The 20,955-nt window shown below is 35.6% G+C and overlaps 1 protein-coding gene across 4 annotated transcripts in view; it reads right to left on the bottom strand.

The window, feature by feature from the left end:
• LOC113509559 (uncharacterized) overlaps positions 1-20,955 on the bottom strand; it is a 188,818-nt gene that overhangs the window by 18,608 nt on the left and 149,255 nt on the right. The window contains exon 2 of one of the 4 annotated variants that reach the window (XM_052903348.1): positions 18,257-18,295. The exons of the other annotated variants lie outside the window; for them this stretch is intronic. The gene's annotated coding sequence lies outside the window, so the exon portion shown is untranslated. The remainder of the gene's footprint in view (positions 1-18,256; positions 18,296-20,955) is intronic. 4 annotated transcript variants of the gene reach the window in all.

Raw genomic sequence — 20,955 nt, 5'->3', positions numbered from 1 at the left:
TTTTAATTGAAGCATTTGGCGTTTCATTGTTTCTGTCTACCCCAATGGGAAATAGGCGTGACAGATATGTATGTATGTATATTACAAATGTAACTATGAAAATAGCTGTCGTATATAAAATATTTACAATTACAAGATATATTTAAAACTAAATTGTCAACAGAAATGAGAAAACGTTGGTTTCTTATTTATATTTTCTAACAAATATTACCTACTAAGTGCATTATTCATAACTCTGCAATAGTATGCAATATTGAAATGCATTTCAAGTTATTTGCAATTCGAAAATATTGCACCATAAGTATGTGTGCAATATAAACTCAAGGTAGTAAAGTATTCAATATATTATTAGAAAAGAAATACTTGTATTATTATTATTTGGTATCACTTGGTGAAGTCTAAAGCGACTGAAAATGTGCTACAGCGCCATCTAACTAGTTCCAAACTAAGTAGTGCTAGTATTCGGGTTATAAGAGCCGAGAATAAACTTAATCTTTCAAATAAACTATGATATGAAGAACTATGATTGGTGATTGCTAGCAATATAGGTCGACCTCCACGCGGTTCCCCTGGAAACCATTTTGGTTCCCCCCAGGAAAGGGATTGTTAGTAATGGAGACTGAGAATCCCATTGCTAGCAATATACTCAACCAGGTCGATCTCCTCGTGGTTCTCCCTGGAAACTATCATGGTTAATTCCTGACGAATTCATCATGATGGGCTAGCTAGCCTGTTTTCATTCTCATCGATCACCCTTCACTGGTGCTCCGCCAGCGTATCCCGTTAGCGCAGGCGGGGTTACCATACCATTTTCACCCATGAAAAAAAAACCATCTTGGTTAATTCTAGTTAAATTTCCACGATGAGCTAACTGATCTGCTTTCTTTCTTACCTATTATCCCTCTCTGGTGGCCCGCCAGCGTATAGCGATAGAGCTGGCGGGGTTACCATTCCATTATCCTTCGAAAATAATGTAAATGTGTTACTAAGAAGTGTTCTCTATCTGTCTATTTGTTTGTTTCGGTATCACGCAAATAACTATTGCACCAAATTTAATTTTCACAATTGTCCTTCTGAAGGTTTAATTTAAAATCTGATTTATATTTTATCTTAATACGTTATCTAGAAATGATCTACGTCATTTGGTTTCTTACTCCTGAAAGCCATGCGTACGGAGTATTAGGTTGCGCCCACTAGGTGTGTCGATCACTAGCCAATCTCGATGTATGACGAGGTATGGACGGTAGCTACCGTGACAGCTCCAGGCACTAACAGTATCAAGTACTGTAAAATAGAAAGAGCAATTTTTACTGTATCAACATATTTGTGGACTAAACTGTGTGTAAACATACAGAGGAAATTAAAAAAAAAACCCAAATATGGTCATTGTTTGACTGTAGGTTTGACCGCTATTGAAAAAATAAATGAAACTAGTTCAATTGTATCAAAATATAATAGAACCAATATGGAAGTTGATTTATTGTATAAATTTTATCACATATCGGTTCAGGACATGGCGGTATCTAGGAAGGGGAAGGGGCAATGAGGGGCAGTGCCCTACCTTAAAAGGCCCAATGCTCTACCTTAAAATGAAAGGCCTCAATAAAATTAGATTTGCTTTTTCGAAGTCGCTTAATTGCTTTTGTCCTAGCAAAATGTTCTTTTGCCCTACCTTAAACATGGGTCTAGCTACGGCCCTGGTTCCGGATTAGCGAAGATGTCCCATATCCTATTTCTTACTAATGTAATGAAATTGTATCTAAACCAAGTCAATGAAGTAAAGAATCTTCATTCTTTTTGATGCCCACCAAAATATAAAATGCTAATTAAATTTTTACACCATTGTTTAACAATATCAAAAACTTTTAAAATGTATATTTAGTCTGTATTTTTATGTCTTAAACAGGTCATATTTTTTATCCATGCGTGAATAGGGTTACTATTATGTACATTTGTTACTCAGTATATAGGAGAAATTATATTGTAAAAATAAATGTAATATTTGACTAAAAATGTCCGTTATTTGAGTTAATAAATGTATATTAATTTGGAGCCAATGTGAATATATGTATATTCATATATAATATCAGAAAAAATACTCCTCAATTTAAATTAAAGAAATCGACTTTGTTTGGGGAAATTTTAATCTAATTACTTGCAACACTGGTTAACGTCGCGTATTGGCTTGATTAAAAAAAATATGTCAAATTGAGTCAAACAAATGTCAATTTAAGTGACTAAATATTGACACGTTATTGATACACGAAGCTCTATCTTTATAATCTAAAAGTAACACTTATCTGTAATAAAAGAAACAACGATTGTTTGATTATATGTTGTGTTCTTGTTGAGTCGATAATAACGTTACTAAAGATAAATAATTCCCACGATGGATAAATATTTGTTCCAAAACACATGTATTGGAACAAAAAGCATCAAACTTCTCGACATGTTTTTGTTATATTGTCACGTGAATATGACGATGTATAAAAAGATTTTGTTCCACCTCGAATCATGTTAAAATTTGTTACTTTGATTTAAAAACTAAACTACTAAACAGATTTTGATAAAATATCTATGAAAATAATCTGAGAGTGTATTATATTTTTTTACATAAGAAAAAATCAAACCAGTTTATAAATGATAGAGTTCTGAGGTTACAAATATATATACAACCAAATTTAATTTTTTACATACAACTAAATTTAAATTTCTTGATCTAAGATAACAATTATCATATTTATATATGTGTGTGTGCGTATGTGTATAAAATTTTAATAAAATCTGTTTAGATGCTTAAGAATTATCAAATCAAGTATAAAACCATCCTAAACAAATTTTGATATATTATAATATTATTAGTAATAATATAATAAGGATTTAGTCGTATTTGCTGTCTGTACATGAGTAATAGCATAAATAAAATCACGTAAACTCGGAGTGGAACCCGCTACACGATCGAGGTCGTGCATTCGTCTCACTGCGCCGACGGGTCCCGTAACTCGATTATGGCAACCCTATACATAACATGTTGTTACGAGTACATGTAGTATCAAGAATTTAAACTATGTAGGTGAAAGCTACTGGAATTTTAGGGTTGTCAAATAAATACAGGTAATAGGTACTAGACTACGGAACCTATAACTAAGTATATGTGTGGGGAGGAAGTGATAATGATAATGCGGACTACCAGACCCATTGCTAGCAATATACCCTATCAGGTCGACATCCCTGTGGTCCCCCCTGGAAACTATCATGCTGATTTCCAGGTGTATATATCACGATAATTGACCTGGATTTTCAATCTCACGTATCATCCCTCATTGGTGTCCTACCATTGAGCTACCATTCCATTATCATCCATTCAAAAAGGCCTATGTATATGTAGTAGGTACAAGTTTTTACGCACGATTTATACCACGTAAATTTTTGTTTCTTTTTAATGTTTCTTTTTTTTTTGCTATTTTTGTTTTCAGAGCACATATTCTTAACATTATTAGAAAACATTAACATTGATAGAAAGTGAATAACCTTATGAATAAACCAAAATAAGTTCCCCTAATATATTATTTTATTTCGCATCTACCCCGAGAGACAAACAAAATTATGAAAAAAATATTGTTTTCGCTTCTTCTCGTTTTTATTAAAACCTAATCTCATATTAATTCCTTTCACATTAAGACCGATTTTGAGGCGCGATTTCTCGAAACCTATTTCTTAAAATAACATTTTAAATTGTTATTTTACTGTAAATTCATTTAAGATTACTGTTTTATGGACCATCCATAAACTAAATAACGTTATATAAAATTTGACTTAAATCTATTAAAAAAATAGTTCATATCGGTCAATAAATATTTAAATTGGAAATTTGTATTTTAGAGAAAGGTTTAGTGAAATCGAATCGAAACCTCGGAATCGATCTCATTGTTTCTTTTATATATATATATATATATATATATATATATATATATATATATAGAGAGAAATTGTAGGGAGTCAGTGGATGCAAGTGGCTCAGGTCCGTTCTTTACGGCAGTCTATGAGAGATGCTAATGTCCAGCAGTGGACGGACAATGGCTGCAATTGCATACGGATGCAATATGCAACTTAGAATAACAAACAAGCTGACGGTCCACCAGCTGGAAAGCTGTAACTGTCGTTTATAAACTTGAGCAGTACCATGACCATAACAAAGTATATTTACTGTGTGATCCTTCATGCGTTGCCAATTAGCAATTGATTCAACCATATTATATATGTCAACTGTAATCAAGCCGCTTAAAAGCCCGGAGACTAAAACTCCCATAGCCGTGCATCGCTAAATCGACATAGCTAGTTGTAGCCGGCTGGATGTAATCTAAACTATCTTGAACAATAAATAAAGCTGCGTACGGCAATATAAGACAGTTTACCGTAACACTGGCAACACTGAGATGCGAACGTGCATACATACAATAAGGGTTTATTTATAAAATTATAATAATACTTGGCGTTCTTCGTGGATTTGTCCGCGTGAGTAAATCAATATTCTACGTGTTAAAGTTAGAATACAGCCTATCTATGTACAAAAAAAAAGAAAAAAGATAGATAGATAGATTTTATTTAACACTTTATTTGAGCCATTCATGAGTTCATGACACACGTAATTTAATTTCATGAGTTCATACAAAATATTAAGTATACTTTTTTTTAATATAAAACAAGGTAAAACACGAAAATACGAGGTTTGTCCGGAAAGTACGTATAAAAGTTTTTTAAAAAATTTATTTTACAATTATTCAGGTAAATCAATTTTATCCCCTTCAAAGTACTCCCCCTGTGACATAATGCACTTGTGCCAACGCCGTTTCCAAGAAGGCTCCTTGAAAGTCCTCTGGTTGTAGGTTTCTCAGCTGCCCCGTCGTAGCTTTTTTTATCTCATTTATGTCCCCCAAATGCCGCCCCCGAAGTACCAATTTGGTTTTTGGGAACAAGAAGAAGTCACACGGGGCCAAATCCGGCGAATAGGGGGTGTTCGGTCACCGTAATGGAATTTTTACTCAAAAACTCACGGACAACAAGAGAGGTGTGGGCAGGGGCATTGTCGTGGTGAAGAATCCAACGCCCCTCTCGCGCCAATTCTGGACGAACTCGTGCCACACGACTGTCTGACCGTTAAACGACGGTCCCCATTAACACAAGTTCGAATTCTTTCCACGTTTTCGTCGGAATGTGAAGTGGAAGGACGTCCTGAACGTGGGTCATCTTGAACGCTTTCTCGGCCCTCTCTGAATCTTTTTAGCCACTTGTGGACGGTTGGTTCCTTCACAGCATCATCCCCATAAACTGTTCTGAGATCGGCAAAAATTTCACGGCCATTCTTGCCGAGTTTCGAGAGAAACTTGATTACGACGCGCTGCTCTTCAACGGAAGCGGGCTCCATGCCGACGGGGTTTCGTTAAGAGGTAACTTCACAGATGGCGTGACAAGCCAGTCTCAGACCAGAACTGAAGCATTGTTAGGGACATAAGGAAGGGGTCCTGCGCTTACCTGGCCTCCCCACTCCTCTTTCTCGCATTCCAGAACACTTTTATACGAACTTTCCGGACAGACCTCGTATGTTTTCACCATGTGTATAAAATATGCTTACGACTATACAAGTCCGCCATTGTACTCATTCTTTAAATGTAATGGACACACACTACCATTTATTCATATTTCTTTTAATTATTATTTTTAATAAGTAATTTCGCGACTGACTCTTAGCTTCAACAGAATATCAGTGTTTTGCTGTCTTGACGGCAAAGCAAAAAAAATAAATTGTGACCATTTTGTGTTACTATGACATATATATGAAAAAAAAAGAAAATTCTTGTTTTATATATTTTGCTTTTTGTTTTTTTTTTGTTGCTTTTATTTGTTTTTCATTCTTTTATCTCTTTTACTGTGTATTATGTGTGTGTTTGTATTGTAATTAGTGTGCTGTAAGTAATTTAAATAAATTATCTATCTATCTATCTACCTTTTCTTAAAAACTCTGTATACTATAATTTAAAACTTTATTGTACAATTAAGTGTTACAAACAAACAAACAAACTATAATTTCAAGTGATTTTTGAACTTACTTCAAAAAGGGGTACTTTATTATCCTTACAGCTCCTTCCTTCCAATGGGTGAACTGACCTGCATTTATCATCATCTATCACCCCTCACAATTATCATCTATTAAAGAAACCACGATGACTTCCAAAGGGTACGCTCACCTGACAGGGTATATTACTAACTGTCTCACTGGAATCCAATATGGCAGGAGATTTAACGGTGTTTACCATCATTGAAGAGTTAGTCAGAAATTTACAATATTTTACATACTGTATGTATGTTTTTTTAAGCTACTTAGAATGGCAAACAAGCTGACGGCCACATGATGGAAAGTGGTAACTTTCGCCTATAAACATGAGCAGTAGCATGGACATAACAGAGTATACTGTTCCGCCCATGATACCCCCATGCGTTGCCATTCCTGAGGACTCAGGTGTTATTCCTCTGTACCCAGTAAATTCACGCCATATCCCACCCTTCGATCTTAATAAATAATAAACTTAATTTAATAACAAAATTTCATATAAATGTAGCTGTATTGTTTCCCACTTATAACTGAATCCTATTAATTTATATGAAATATCAGAACAGCTTATTCACTTCACGGGTTCCGTACCATAATAATTTATGTACACAGATAAACAAAATTATAGTGAAATTTATGGTAGCGGAGTACCGTTGTCACTTGACCTACCGCACGACGTGCACGACCGAACAATATTGCTATCGTTAATATATATACTGTGATCAAAGAGGACTATTCATAGAATAAAGAAACAAGAGAACAAAATTTGATATTTTTAACTAATTTTCTTTTATATGTTATTTACTAACTTATACCCGTGGCTTTGTTCATGTGTCTGCGATAAAAATAGCCTATGTCCTTCTTTATCTTATATAGGACGTGTATACAGGGGTTGGGAGTGGGGAGTGGGGAGGGAGAGGGATTGTTAGTAAGGGGGTTTAACAGTCATTGCTAACAATACACCCTGTCAGGTCGACCTCCACGCGGTTCCCCCTGGATACCATCGTGGCTAATTCTAGTTGAATATGTCACGATGGGCTGACCTGCTTTCATCCTCATCAGTCATCTATCACTGGTGCCCCGCCAGTGTATACCGATAGCGCAGACGTGGTTACCATACCATTATCACCCATTAAAAAAACTAATAACTAACCTGCCTTCATCCTCACCTGCCATTCTTTACTGGTGCCCTGCCAGCGTATACCGATAGCGCAGGCGGGGTTACCATTCCATTATGTCTTAATAAAAAAAACTTGTTTAATTTTTTTTTAATATAATAAATGGAAATTAGATTTAAATAGCGAAGTACCGTTGTCCATTGACCTACCGCGCGCCGTGCACAAGCAATCAATATGGTGAATTTGTGATCGTTATTATATTAACTTAATAGTCGAGGGATGGGCAGCAGCGTCCTTCTTAAAATACCACTAAAATCTAACTGCGCTCGCCAACCCGCTTGCCAAGCATGGCAACTACTGGAAACCCCCTTGTATGTGGGCGGCTTATGTTCCGTACTGGATAGTCAAAAGCTGATATGATGACGATGAAAACTATGCATTCTCGTAGCAAATTTTATTTAAAAAGCTTAATAATATAAATCAATTTTTTTTTATACAACTTACAATGGAAAACAAGCTTACGGCCCACCTGATGGAAAGTGGTAACCGTTGCCTATAGATATGAGCAGCACCATGGACATAACAGAGTATACTGTTTCGCCCATGATAATACCCCCCAACAGTATTTATGTATGTACATAGTAATCGTGCGTGCGTGCGTGCGTGCGTGCGTGCGTGCGTGCGTGCGTGAGTGTGTGTGTGCGTGTGTGTGTTCAATTAACAATTTATTTGTATTTTACCGTAATTCAGTTATTATAACATTGTCTTCCATGAAAGAACCGACCTCAATTGTGGAAAAATTATTTTCATTTAAAAAAAGCCAGTTATTTTCATTTTAAAACTGAACTAATTTTTAACAAAAATCCTATAGGACCAATTTGAAAGTTAAAAAAGATAAAATAAAAGAATCACCCAAATCGGTTTATAATTGACGGACTTATGAGGTAATAAATATAAAAAAAAACACCATCGAGAATGTCGTATTCCTGAAGTCGGTAGAAAAATAAAATAAACGCTAGATCAATATGCGCAATGCATCGTGCGGGCACCAAACCCCAAACCGCAGGTCAATAGGCCGAGTAACCGATCGGTGAACTTTTTATTCTTCCCAAGTACGAACAATAGGCCCGCACTTCTTAGAAACAATACGAACATACGCCGCTAACGTCAATCTATTATTAGCTTGCGGTACTTAGACGACGCGTTGTGTAATTCTGTACTATGGCTCATCTGCGCTTAAAACCTAAACCCTTTATTCATAAAAACAAACTTACAAACCTACTTCTACTATTACAGTGTTTTATCATTCATACGAATTGAGAATTTAGCACAAGAGTCAACAGGTTTATGAGAAATTTGGCCTTTTTATATGGATTGATACTTGCTGCTGATTTTCACCATTGTACAACCCGCCATAAACTAAAATTTTATCCCAACCATCTGGACGAGTGGCGGTCCTCCACCGTGCGTTTTTCAAGGCACTTTCTTCCACGCACAACCACTCTTTGGAATCAACTTCCAGCAGCAGTATTTCCGCACCGATACGACAACATAACCTTCAAGAAAAGAACATATTCCTTTTTAAAAGGTCGGCAGCACACCTGCAATGCCGTTAGTGTTGTGGGTGATCTTGGGCGGCGGTAGTCACTTATCACAAGGTGAGCCGCATGCTCGTTTGCCCACTGTGTTGTAAAAAAAATGAATAAGGGGTTATTCTTTTTTTTTTTGCCCACGGTTATGTATGTGTATTAAATTTATGTATTATATGCATTACCGAAGCAATTAAAGCGTCACCAAATCTTAACTGCGGTTGTTAACCTGCCTGTCAGGGAGAACCAGGGGGAGGTCTATATTCAGCAGTGGACCGTTACCGGCTGATATGATGATGATGATGAAAGTCACCACCACGGGAGCATTCTCTATCGATAGTAAAAAGAATCGTCAAAATCGATTTAGAATTGGCGACATCAGCGCGTAATATACACACTATAAAAATCTGATTAATGGAGAACCTCCTTCCATTAGAAATAGACTAAAAAGGTCATCACATAATAATATTATGGGGCATACGATATTTTTTGCCATTACTATCAATTTGAATTTATTTCTCGACTTTCAAACGATTTCCGTTTGCAACAAAACTTACATTATCTACTTTATGAGACACATCACTATTAGTTTTTTTTTTGTTCTATTCGCGAAAAGGTCAATGATCCAATTTATGAATTATCTGCAATCTTTTTAAAAATAAAGGGATATCCGGTGATAGTGTTGTGAACGATCTCGACAGTCGATTATGTAATGTAGTGTAATATCGATAAATTTCTTGTATTTATAATAACTATATATATTTATTTTTAGGAAAACATAAAATCAAATTAGATAATAAAATAAGAGTAAGAATAATAAGGTTACTCATCATCTTTATCATACCAGCTATCTAGTGTCCATTGTTGAATATAGGTATCCTCCAAAAGGAGGGTTTTGCCAGTAATTGCCACGTTTAGCTGGTGAATTGACAACTGCAGTTAGGTTTTCGTGATGTTCTAAGAGGGACGCTGCTGCCCATCCGTCGTCCTACCTTAGTTGCCTCTTACAACACCCACAGAAAAGAAAGGGATGGCCTATTTCGTGCTGGAACCACAAGGCATTAGGGTCACTAGTCAATGTTAATTTTATCACGAATTTTTGCAACATTGTTTTTTTTTGTTAAGCAAAATCTATTTGCATAAAGAATTAATGTAATTAAATGCTATAACACCTGCCTATTGTATACCATGTTTTATGTAATAAGGGTCTACAATTATAAAATCTAAATTAACACACTGCTCAGGCGTCGGTCATTGAACTTGGAAAATCTTTACGAAAGGGTCACATTGTTTGAGTAGTAAACTCATTGCTTAAGTATTGTAAAACAAAATTGGCAATAAAAAAAAAAAAAACAATGTACATTCTCCGTTGCATTCTCATCAACATAAAATTTTACATGAATTATTGTCCGATGACGCGATAGGTCCTTGATCTTCCCATGTGATTTTAGTGATGTAACGACATCAATGTTATCGACAAGTCATTTATTTCAAATTAATTTGCTGATATAATTAATTTTTATACAGATGTTTTTTTCATAAATATTATTAATATATTTAAAAACTCCATGGGTTCACAATTACAATTAAATCATCTGTTTCAAATACCTTCAAAATTTCTTAACCTAAAAGGTAACAGCTGCCTTGATATAAAATGTTAAATTGGTCTATAATCAAATTATGTGAATAAAAAAATATATAAATAATTAAAAATGTGAGTATACATATGTTCAAGAACCTTTTTGCATATTGCATTAGTAATTAATTGCAAATATTCTTAATGTTTTAAGATTAGCAATCCTTGCTTACTGTCATGTTTCTAGTTCTGTTTATATTACAATATTTATACTGAACAAACCTGTTTCATACTGAGCTTGTTTAAATGAGGCATTAAAATGGTAATGGTTAGAAAATATAAAATGATTAAATGTACTTTTAAACGCTATACACCGTTCTGTCATTACTAACTAACGACTTCCTATGAACTTGAAAGTAGCCATTAACGTCAGTTTTCGACAGTGCCAAATGTTAATTAAATAGATATTTTGGTCATTAGTATATTCGATTTATTTTTCATAGATTCAACTTTAATAATTTTTTTTAAGCGGTCCTATTAGTTCAACCAAAGCCATTAGCCATTTAATTCATCAGGTGAAATAGAAATGCGAGTGTAGAGATATGTATTCATTTAAAACAAATACATTTTGTCCCATAAAACAGGGTTTTCGATTCTTACAAAATACACCTATAAACGGCGACGAGATACAAACATTATATAGAAAATATATGAATTTAAAATGCAGACTCATGTGTTTACGAGTAATTTTACTTCGCAGTAAGCAGTTGTTTGCTCTGCAAATATGCTGTACTTCAATCTTCATATAGTCAATATAGAATCAAGACTATCATAAAGACTATTACAGATATTATAAATAGTTAAATAAAAAGGCAGTTAATTAATGTTATTTCACTTAATCGGACAAAAAATTGATTGTATTAATCATTTTATCTTCTTAATATAATAAAATTATAGCCAAGTGATGTCTGTATATGGGAGATATTGAAGAAAAAATAATATGAGGAATTTTAATAAGACAAATCGATGTTAAACCAATATTTTTTGGAAATTTTGTTTGTCTGTATATATGTTTGTGCCAGCATCACGCAAAAACTACAAAATCAAATTAAATGCGACGTCTAACTTTAAAACTGATATATGTTTTATTTTGTTACGTTAATTAGAATTGGTGTAATTAATTAGTGTTCCTGCTTCTAAAATCCACAAGTATGAAGTAGCATGCAAAAAGCTAATCTGTAATAATTCTAATAACATGAGATGCATCTCATTCTGTATTCTATGCACACAATTGAGTTCTTTATTCAAATCGGAAATTCTCAATATATATATGTATAATTATAAATTATTTTTTTATCGATATCGATACCGGACCACACTATTAAGGTCATCGGAAAACAATGATGCCCACAAAGTTGATTCACACGAGCTATCAAGAACACCAACGAATTTCCCAGGAGTTGTATGTTTTATTTTTTTTTTACTCAGTTGTATGAATAAATTTACATACAAACCTGACCGTATACGAGTACGCTCATGGAATTTAACGTAGCGGAGTGCCAATTTTTATTCAATGTTTTAGTTTTTTTTTTTTTTTATATTATGTGTGCTTAATTTGTATGCTACAGGAATTTAGGTTAGAGTATTTTAAAATAGTCTTATGAGTATTTATTAGTTATTTATGAGGATATGTTAATAATACATACATACATACAATAATAATATAATACACAGATTTTTATTGTATAATGGTTCCAAATTAATCTTTTTATATATATATATATATATATATATATATATATATATATATATATATATATATATATATATATATATATATATATATATATAAAAAATATTTTTGCCAATACTGAACTGATTTCGATGATTATTTTTTAGGCCTTTTTAGTTTCATATTCATATTTTTTTTTTATTAACTAATACAATACAATTACTACCGGTTTGACTTACGTGTAATTAGTTCGTAAAAGCTCAACTAGTTTCGGAATCATTTCGTGATCCTTAATTATGAGCGATATTTTTTTTTAATGAAATGGTAGGTAACCCCACTTGCGTTAACGATATACGCTGGCAGTGCACCAGTGAGGGATGATAGATGAGAATGAAAAAAGCAGGTCAGTTAGCCAATCGTGTTGAATACACTTGGAATTCAGCACGATTGTTTCCAGGGGGGACCACAGGGAGGTCGACCTGGTTGGGTATATTGCTAGTAATAGGAGGCCTTTAGCCTCCATTACTAACAATCCCTTCCCCACCTCGTCGTATCGTGAGCGATATTGACAAGAGCACGAGCCTGACTGCGTGCGGAAAAAATGTTATAGTGAGTTTGTGTGTTTGTTACCTGTTAACACCTTAACTACGCTACGATATTAGATACATGATAGATATCATTTGGTTTAGACATAAAGCAGTAATTAAATATATGTTGATTTCCATACTTTTTTATCGCAACTTAAGTGCGTACTTAAGTAAATTAGAACGTAGAAGTAAGTTAAATCTAGAGAATCTATAGGTGCAGATGTGCTCAAAGTTTAAATACGAAGTTACATTTAGTAATGGATGATATAAGGTAACATATTATTATTTATATAATACATATATACAAGTAATTATAATTTAAGATATATATATATTTAAAGATAAAAAAAAATATAAATAAAAAAAAAAACTCACGACATGAGAAATTTAGAAAATATAAGGGCATAAGAAGTAACACTAAGGAATTTTCTTTCAATCGCGAAAAACCTAACAAACATATTTTGAATACTTTGAGAACCACTGAACTAACCGGTCCATGGCACATTGTACCCAGTACCCAAGTGTTAATATCGCATTAAAATTGCTACCTAGCTCCAGGCCTATTATAGGATCCGATATCTACCTGAGCTCCTGGCTTGACACTTAGTCAATGTTGATATCGGGTTACAAGATCTGCTAGAGAACTTTCAACTTTAAAAGTTAACAAATATGCGCGGGATTCGTTTGGCGGTGGTATATTCGGTATTGTTATAAAATGTAGCCGAGTGCAAGATATGATCGCACGGCGGGAGCACCACAGTAATTAGAATTTCCTTCTGACGGTGTGGGATTCTATAGAAAAATATTGCGCGGCGGAAATAATTTAACGTTGTCAGTTCGCTGTCGCACATCTCAGTGGTTAGCGTCTTTGTGACGGTGAGGTCTGCGTTCGATTCTCGGGTCGTGCAAAGCGATGTGTTTTCCATACGGATCTATTATTACAAATTTTTATTTAATTTTCTTTAGTATGTTTTTTATACGACTTAGAATGGCAAACAAGCTGATGGTCCACCTGATGGAAAGTGGTAACCGTCGCCTATAGACATGAGCAGTACCATGGACATAACAGAGTATTCTGTTTCGCCCATGATACCTACCATGCGTTGCCATTCCTGAGGACTCAGGTGTTATTCCTCTGTAACCTGTAAATTCACGCCTGCAAATTAGGTTTATAGTTGACTGAATGTCGTATAAAACAAACATACATATACAATACAGATGAGTTGAGAACTTTCCCCTTTTCAAAGTCGTGTAATAAAACATGTTGTTTTTCAACAAACAACTTCCTCAAGTAACAAACAAATCCAACCATCCGGCCTGTTTCTCAGAACAAATGCCAGTCCTGCCTTCACAGACGTAGATATAAATAGATGTCGCAACTAAATATGAATTTTCTATTATTTTTAAAAGTACCAAGGTAAATTTTCCAGTATTTTTATTTTGGATTATAACTGGCGAAAATGAAATTTAAGAAATTTATGCGATATTTTCGCCAATGCTGATATGATTTTGAGAATTCTTCGTGCAGTTGTAGTTTCCTGATGGTTCCATATAAATTTTGATTTGAGCCAAATCTTGACGTTTATTTATTTATTTAAGGACAATCAACAAAGCATACATTTATATCTACTAAAAACATGACAATAAGGTTTCATTATAGTTTGGTTTTAAAATAAGACAATAAGTACAAACAACTCATTTCAGTCAGCCTAAATAACGATTTGGAGTTACCTGCGCATTAAATTAATTCCAAAGAGTGTATTTCATTCGACCAAAATTAATTTTTAGTTCTCATTAGAAATTAATGTCAAAAAATGCTTCGACGACATCTTTATAGCCATTTATACCGTTTTTAATGATATATTTTAATGGTAGAACCTCTACTAATAATAACAGTAGCCAATCTTTAAATGTTGACAGTCGCACGCATACTAATTGGTAGAGAAATTAAACGAAAGAGATCCACTAACTGGTGATATGGACTTCCGCAAAATAATACCTAGTTCCATAAAATATTGTATTTTTTTTTTATACAACTGATGGAAAGTGGTAACCGTCGCCTATAGACATGAGCAGTACGAGGTCTGTCCGGAAAGTTCGTATAAAAGTGTTCTGGAATGCGAGAAAGAGGAGTGGGGAGGCCAGGTAAGCGCAGGACCCCTTCCTTATGTCCCTAACAATGCTTCAGTTCTGGTCTGACCGCCGTGCGGTGCGAACTGGCTTGTCACGCCATCTGTGAAGTTACCTCTTAACGAAACCCCGTCGGCATGGAGCCCGCTTCCGTTGAAGAGCAGCGCGTCGTAATCAAGTTTCTCTCGAAACTCGGCAAGAATGGCCGTGAAATTTTTGCCGATCTCAGAACAGTTTATGGGGATGATGCTGTGAAGGAACCAACCGTCCACAAGTGGCTAAAAAGATTCAGAGAGGGCCGAGAAAGCGTTCAAGATGACCCACGTTCAGGACGTCCTTCCACTTCACATTCCGACGAAAACGTGGAAAGAATTCGAACTTGTGTTAATGGGGACCGTCGTTTAACGGTCAGACAGGTGGCTGAAGAGCTTAATTTGGGCAAAACCGTGGTCCACGAAATTCTAAGAAACGAACTTCAAATGAAAAAAATTTGCGCCAAGATCGTTCCGTGAGTTTTTGAGTAAAAATTCCATTACGGTGACCGAACACCCCCCCTATTCGCCGGATTTGGCCCCGTGTGACTTCTTCTTGTTCCCAAAAACCAAATTGGTACTTCGGGGGCGGCATTTGGGGGACATAAATGAGATAAAAAAAGCTACGACGGGGCAGCTGAGAAACCTACAACCAGAGGACTTTCAAGGAGCCTTCTCACAGTGGAAACGGCGTTGGCACAAGTGCATTATGTCACAGGGGGAGTACTTTGAAGGGGATAAAATTGATTTAGATAATGAGGCATTGATGGACGAACGTGCAAATTTGTAATTGGAAAGGACATACAAATAATGTAAGGAAGCGTATAAACAGTTTTGTGTATGCTCTAAGAAGGTTAAAAAGAGAAGCCAATGAAACCACAGTCCTTACCGCTTACCACGGTTATGTAGGATCGATATTGAGATACGGACTTCTACTATGGGGAAATTCGGTATTAGTAAGAAAAGTTTTTATCGCGCAAAAGAAATGTATAAGAGCGATTTGTGGTGTTGGTCCAACAGAATCTTGTAAACCTCTATTTAAAAAATTAAAGCTTTTGACGCTTACCTCAATGTATATCTATGAGGTGGGAATATTTGTAAAAAAACATTTGTATTTATTTACAACAATGACAGAATATAATAAATTCACACCCAGAGACCCCACACAACTGAAACTACCCACCTGTAAGTCAACGCTGCATCAACAAAATTGCGGTGTAATGGCTATTCGAATTTATAATAGGATACCAAAAAAAATAAGAGAATTGCCATTAAATTATTTTAAATTAAAATTGAAAACATGGTTAATAGAAAATAATTTTTACAATATTAATGAGTTTTTGTAAAATACAAATGCTGTGACATTGACTTAGTTGAAATTTAAATTGTAATTTTAATTTTATTTGACATTTTTATCATTTTATTATTTGTAGTAGCTTTATTGACTGTTTGTAATGCATGACCAAAGTGACACTTCGTACTAATAGTGATTTATTGTATATATAATTGAGAATTAAATATATGATGTACCTGTATAAAATAGAAAATGGATAAATTCAATAATTAATATTTGCATGCCATTTGATGTGGCGAAACATAATGGACATCTTATAAACTTCACAAATGCAACACCTTTTCTACAATGTTTCTAGCAAATAAATTTCATTTCATTTCATTTCATTTCAAATGTGGGCCGAGGCGTAGCCGAGGCACACTTACGTGAGTCCATCAATGCCTAGTTGTGGCCAAGGCTTGTATAGTACTTTTCTCAAACAATGCCCGGAAATCAAAAACACAATTTTACTTTTTAAGTTCAATGACGAATAACGAACAATAATAATTTTTCACGCGCCATAATGTTCCTTTATTTTTTTTTCAATGAACAGCTTTCTGTTTGCAAGCCAGTTTGAAATTTAAATAAAACCTTATATTAGTTACCTCCTTGGTAGCCATGTTTCGAAGTAAAAGGTCATTCCATTTTTAAATTACAGAACAGATATGAGTTTACATAGTAATTTATCTGGCCGCAAAACACGACAGATATGGATTTTCATACAACTTTTGCCGGCCGCTGCCCGCATGTATCTGGCCAGCACGGCAATTTTGATTTATCTCTAAGAAGATTGTCAAAATAATGCTCACATTTCCAAGCATGTTTGAGAAAAAGATTATTATTTATTTATTTGTTTATTTAAATTTTAATGCACAGTGAAATCCTTTTTTTTTTTTTTTTTACAACACAGGGGGCAAACGAGCATGCGGCTCACCTGATGGTAAGTGACTACCGCCGCCCATGATCACCCACAACACCAGCGGCATTGCAGGTGTGCTGCCGGCCTTTTAAAAAGGAATATACTCTTTTCTTGAAGGTTATGTTGTCGTATCGGTTCGGAAATACTGCTGCTGGAAGTTGATTCCAAAGAATGGTTGTGCGTGGAAGAAAGTTCCTTGAAAAACGCACGGTGGAAGACCGCCACTCGTCCAGATGATTGGGATGAAACTTTAGTTTGTGGCGGGTTGTACGGTGGTGAAAATCAGCAGCAGGTATCAATCCGAACAATTCCTCAGAACACTCCCCATGATAAATTCGGTAGAAGATGCACAGAGATGCAACATCTCTGCGCAGTTTCAGTGGATCAAGTCGGACAGTAAGGCGTTGACTATCGATAATTCGAGTCGCCCGACTCTGAATGCGGTCTAACGGAAGGAGTTGGTACTGTGGCGCTCCTGCCCACAGGTGAGAACAGTATTCCATATGCGGCCTGACTTGGGCTTTATATAATTTCAGGCGGTGTTCTGGCATGAAATATCGTCCTATATATCCTATTTACATTTGGTGGACTTAACACAGGATGGTGTTCTCTACTAGTCAATGATTGGGCAAACAGACAAATAAGATGGCGATGCATTAATGAATTGAGGAAACCTATGACTATACTTAGTACATTTATATATTATAAACATATCGTCATAGTCGTAGAATACTGATGGATCTATATATGTAATATTTGTCAGATCCGTCAGTATTCTACGACTATGATGATATATTTAGACTAATAGAAACATACACATAATGTATACATAAATAAATATATAAAATATTACTATAACAAATAATTAACTGTATTAGAAGAGCAAATAGAACGAATTTTATCTGATCTTTTTGGAATTGTTTCACGTGATCGTGTTGGCAACCGATTTTCACTATTCTTTTTGCAACTGACCTGCCTTCATCCTCACTTATCACCATCACTCACAGGTACACCGATAGCACAAACAAAGTTATGGTTCTATCATCAACCATCAAGTACAATCGATCTCTACGTGTTTTGCGGAGCAAAAAGGAGCAACTAGCCAATTCGACCTTGACTTAGTGTTTGTACCTAAACTTTGAAATGCTGTATCCACTCCTTTTGATTTACCTGAAACAAAAAAAAAATAAGTAGTTGCATTATATTTATTATATTGTATACAAAATCAATAGGGACAAAATTGGTATGGGCTGTCACCTTATTACTGCTGTGCGGTCTCGGCATAGAATGGGTCAACACTTCTTTTCCCATAGGTGTCGTAAAAGGCGACTAAGGAAACTTAATGGTCGAAAGATAGGTAGGAGCGTCACTCTAAAAACATCACCAAAACCTAACTGCGGTGCGGGAGAAAGGGATTGTTAGTAATAGAGACTGAGAATCCCATTGCTAGCAATATACCCAACCAGGTCGACCTCCTCGCGGTTCCCCCTGGAAACTATCATGTTAATTCCTGATGAATTCATCATGACGGGCTAACTGGCCTGTTTTCATCCTCATCGATCACCCTTCACTGGTGCTCCGCCAGCGTATCTCGTTAGCACAGGTGTGGTGATCATTCCACTTTCATCCAATAAAAAAAAAAAACACTGGTGCTCTGCCAGCGTATATTGATAGTGCAGGTGGAATTACCATTACATTTTCTTCCATTATTGCTTGCAAAAATTATCATCAAAATCGGTAACGAAAAAATTCTTTCTGGTACCATTTCAGATCCTATTAATATTATAAACGTATACGTTCATGAAGATGGGGACCAGAGGGAGACTTTGTACAAAAGTCGATTGCTTGGGTACCTCTGTCCCATTCGTGTTTCAACCGTGAAGCAGTTGTGTTTGCATAACTGTGTTTCGGTTTGAAGGGTGGGATATGGCGTGAATTTACTGGGTACAGAGGAATAACACCTGAGTCCTCAGGAATGGCAACGCATGGGGGGTATCATGGGCGAAACAGTATACTCTATTATGTCCATGGTACTGCTCATGTCTATAGGCGACGGTTACCACTTTCCATCAGGTGGGCCGTCAGCTTGTTTGCCATTCTAAGTTGTAAAAAAAAAATGTTTGAATGATTGTATGTTCGTTACTCAATCACGTTTAAATGGCTGAATGGATTTAAATGAAATTTGATACACGAATAGGTTACATTCCTACTTAACACATAGAACACTTTTATTATTTACATATGTAGGTATAAAGAGTAGTAAGGTAAGGTAGTAAGAGATCCCTTTATGGGATAAGTCCGCCATTGTATATTAAATCATATATCAGTGCTTAATTTGAATTATGTACAATAAAGATTTTACAATACAATACAACACTCGTATGCAAAACTTTTTTTTTTTACAACACAGGGGGCAAACCAGCATGCGGCTCACCTGATGGTAAGTGACTACCGCCGCCCATGGTCACCCACAACACCTACGGCGGCATTGCAGGTGTGCTGCCGGATTTTTAAAAAGGAATATGCTCTTTTCTTGAAGGTTATGTTGTCGTATCGGTTCGGAAATACTGCTGCTTGAAGTTGATTCCATAGAGTGGTTGTGCGTGGGAGAAAGTGCCTTGAAAAACGCACGGTGGAGGACCGCCACTCGTCCAGATGGTTGGGATGAAATTTTAGTTTATGGCGGGTTGTACGACGGTGAAAATCTGCAGCAGGTATCAGTCCGAACAATTCTTCAGAGCACTCCCCATGATAAATTCGGTAGAAGATGCACAGAGATGCAACATCTCTACGCAGTTTCAGTGGGTCGAGTCGGACAGTAAGACGCCAATCGTCAACAATTCGAGCTGCCCGACTTTAAATGCGGTCTAACGGAAGGAGTTGGTACTGTGGCGCTTCTGCCCACAGGTGAGAACAGTATTCCATGTGTGGCCTCACTTGAGCTTTATACAGTTTCAGGCGGTTTTCTGGCGTGAAATACCGTCTCACCCTATTGAGCACCCCCAACTTTTTGGAAGCTATCTTAGCTTTTGCCTCCAGATGACCGCAAAACTGACCGAACTGTGGGACTGTGGGAACCGAAGACTGTGGGAAATTGCTAGTTATGTATGTACATAAACATTTTGTACAATATTTTCCGTTCTAATATTATTTATTACAAACGTAGTTAATATTACTTACAAGCTAAATGAGTTAAATATTAAACTAACTTATACATACAGACACTTATCTTGTGTCAGATAAATAAGCATGTCTATTCATAGAATAAATCGTACCGGGAAACCATAGGAACGAATACATACGAGCGGCTTCCGTTTTGATTTATCCCCCATTGAATTGCATGTATTTATATCATGTATTATGGTGAAGTGCGTAATAAGTCAGTTATTGTACATCGCTAGCTGCTGTACTAGCTACTGGGTGTATTGGACATAGTATTATAGGGTAAGCTAGGCAGACACTTAACGTCCAGAAATGGGTATCCCTCTTAAAACATTCCCAAAGGCCTAACTGCGGTTGTCAACCCGCCCATCAAGCGTGGCAACTAATGACACAACTATCCTTATAAGGAAGGCTTATGTCCAGCAGTGGACAGTTAACGGCTGAAATAATAATTATTTTGTAACAAAATTTTATTAGTTTTAAATTTTAACCCAAAACGGGATTGTTTCGAGTTAGTATTTAACCTACTTTGTATGGGTAAGTAGGATTATTACCCATATAAAATAAATAAAGTAAGTAATTCTTGTATATATCGGTAATATAGTGGAAAGTAATTATTTGTGACATTAACGGAACATGTCAAGTTATTATGTGTTAACGATTATCGA

This window comes from Galleria mellonella, unplaced genomic scaffold (assembly GCF_026898425.1).
Source record: "Galleria mellonella isolate WM207_F2 unplaced genomic scaffold, CSIRO_AGI_GalMel_v1 utg139, whole genome shotgun sequence".
NCBI classification, from domain to species: Eukaryota; Metazoa; Arthropoda; class Insecta; order Lepidoptera; family Pyralidae; genus Galleria; species Galleria mellonella.
This window is presented reverse-complemented; position numbering and strand designations above follow the sequence as displayed.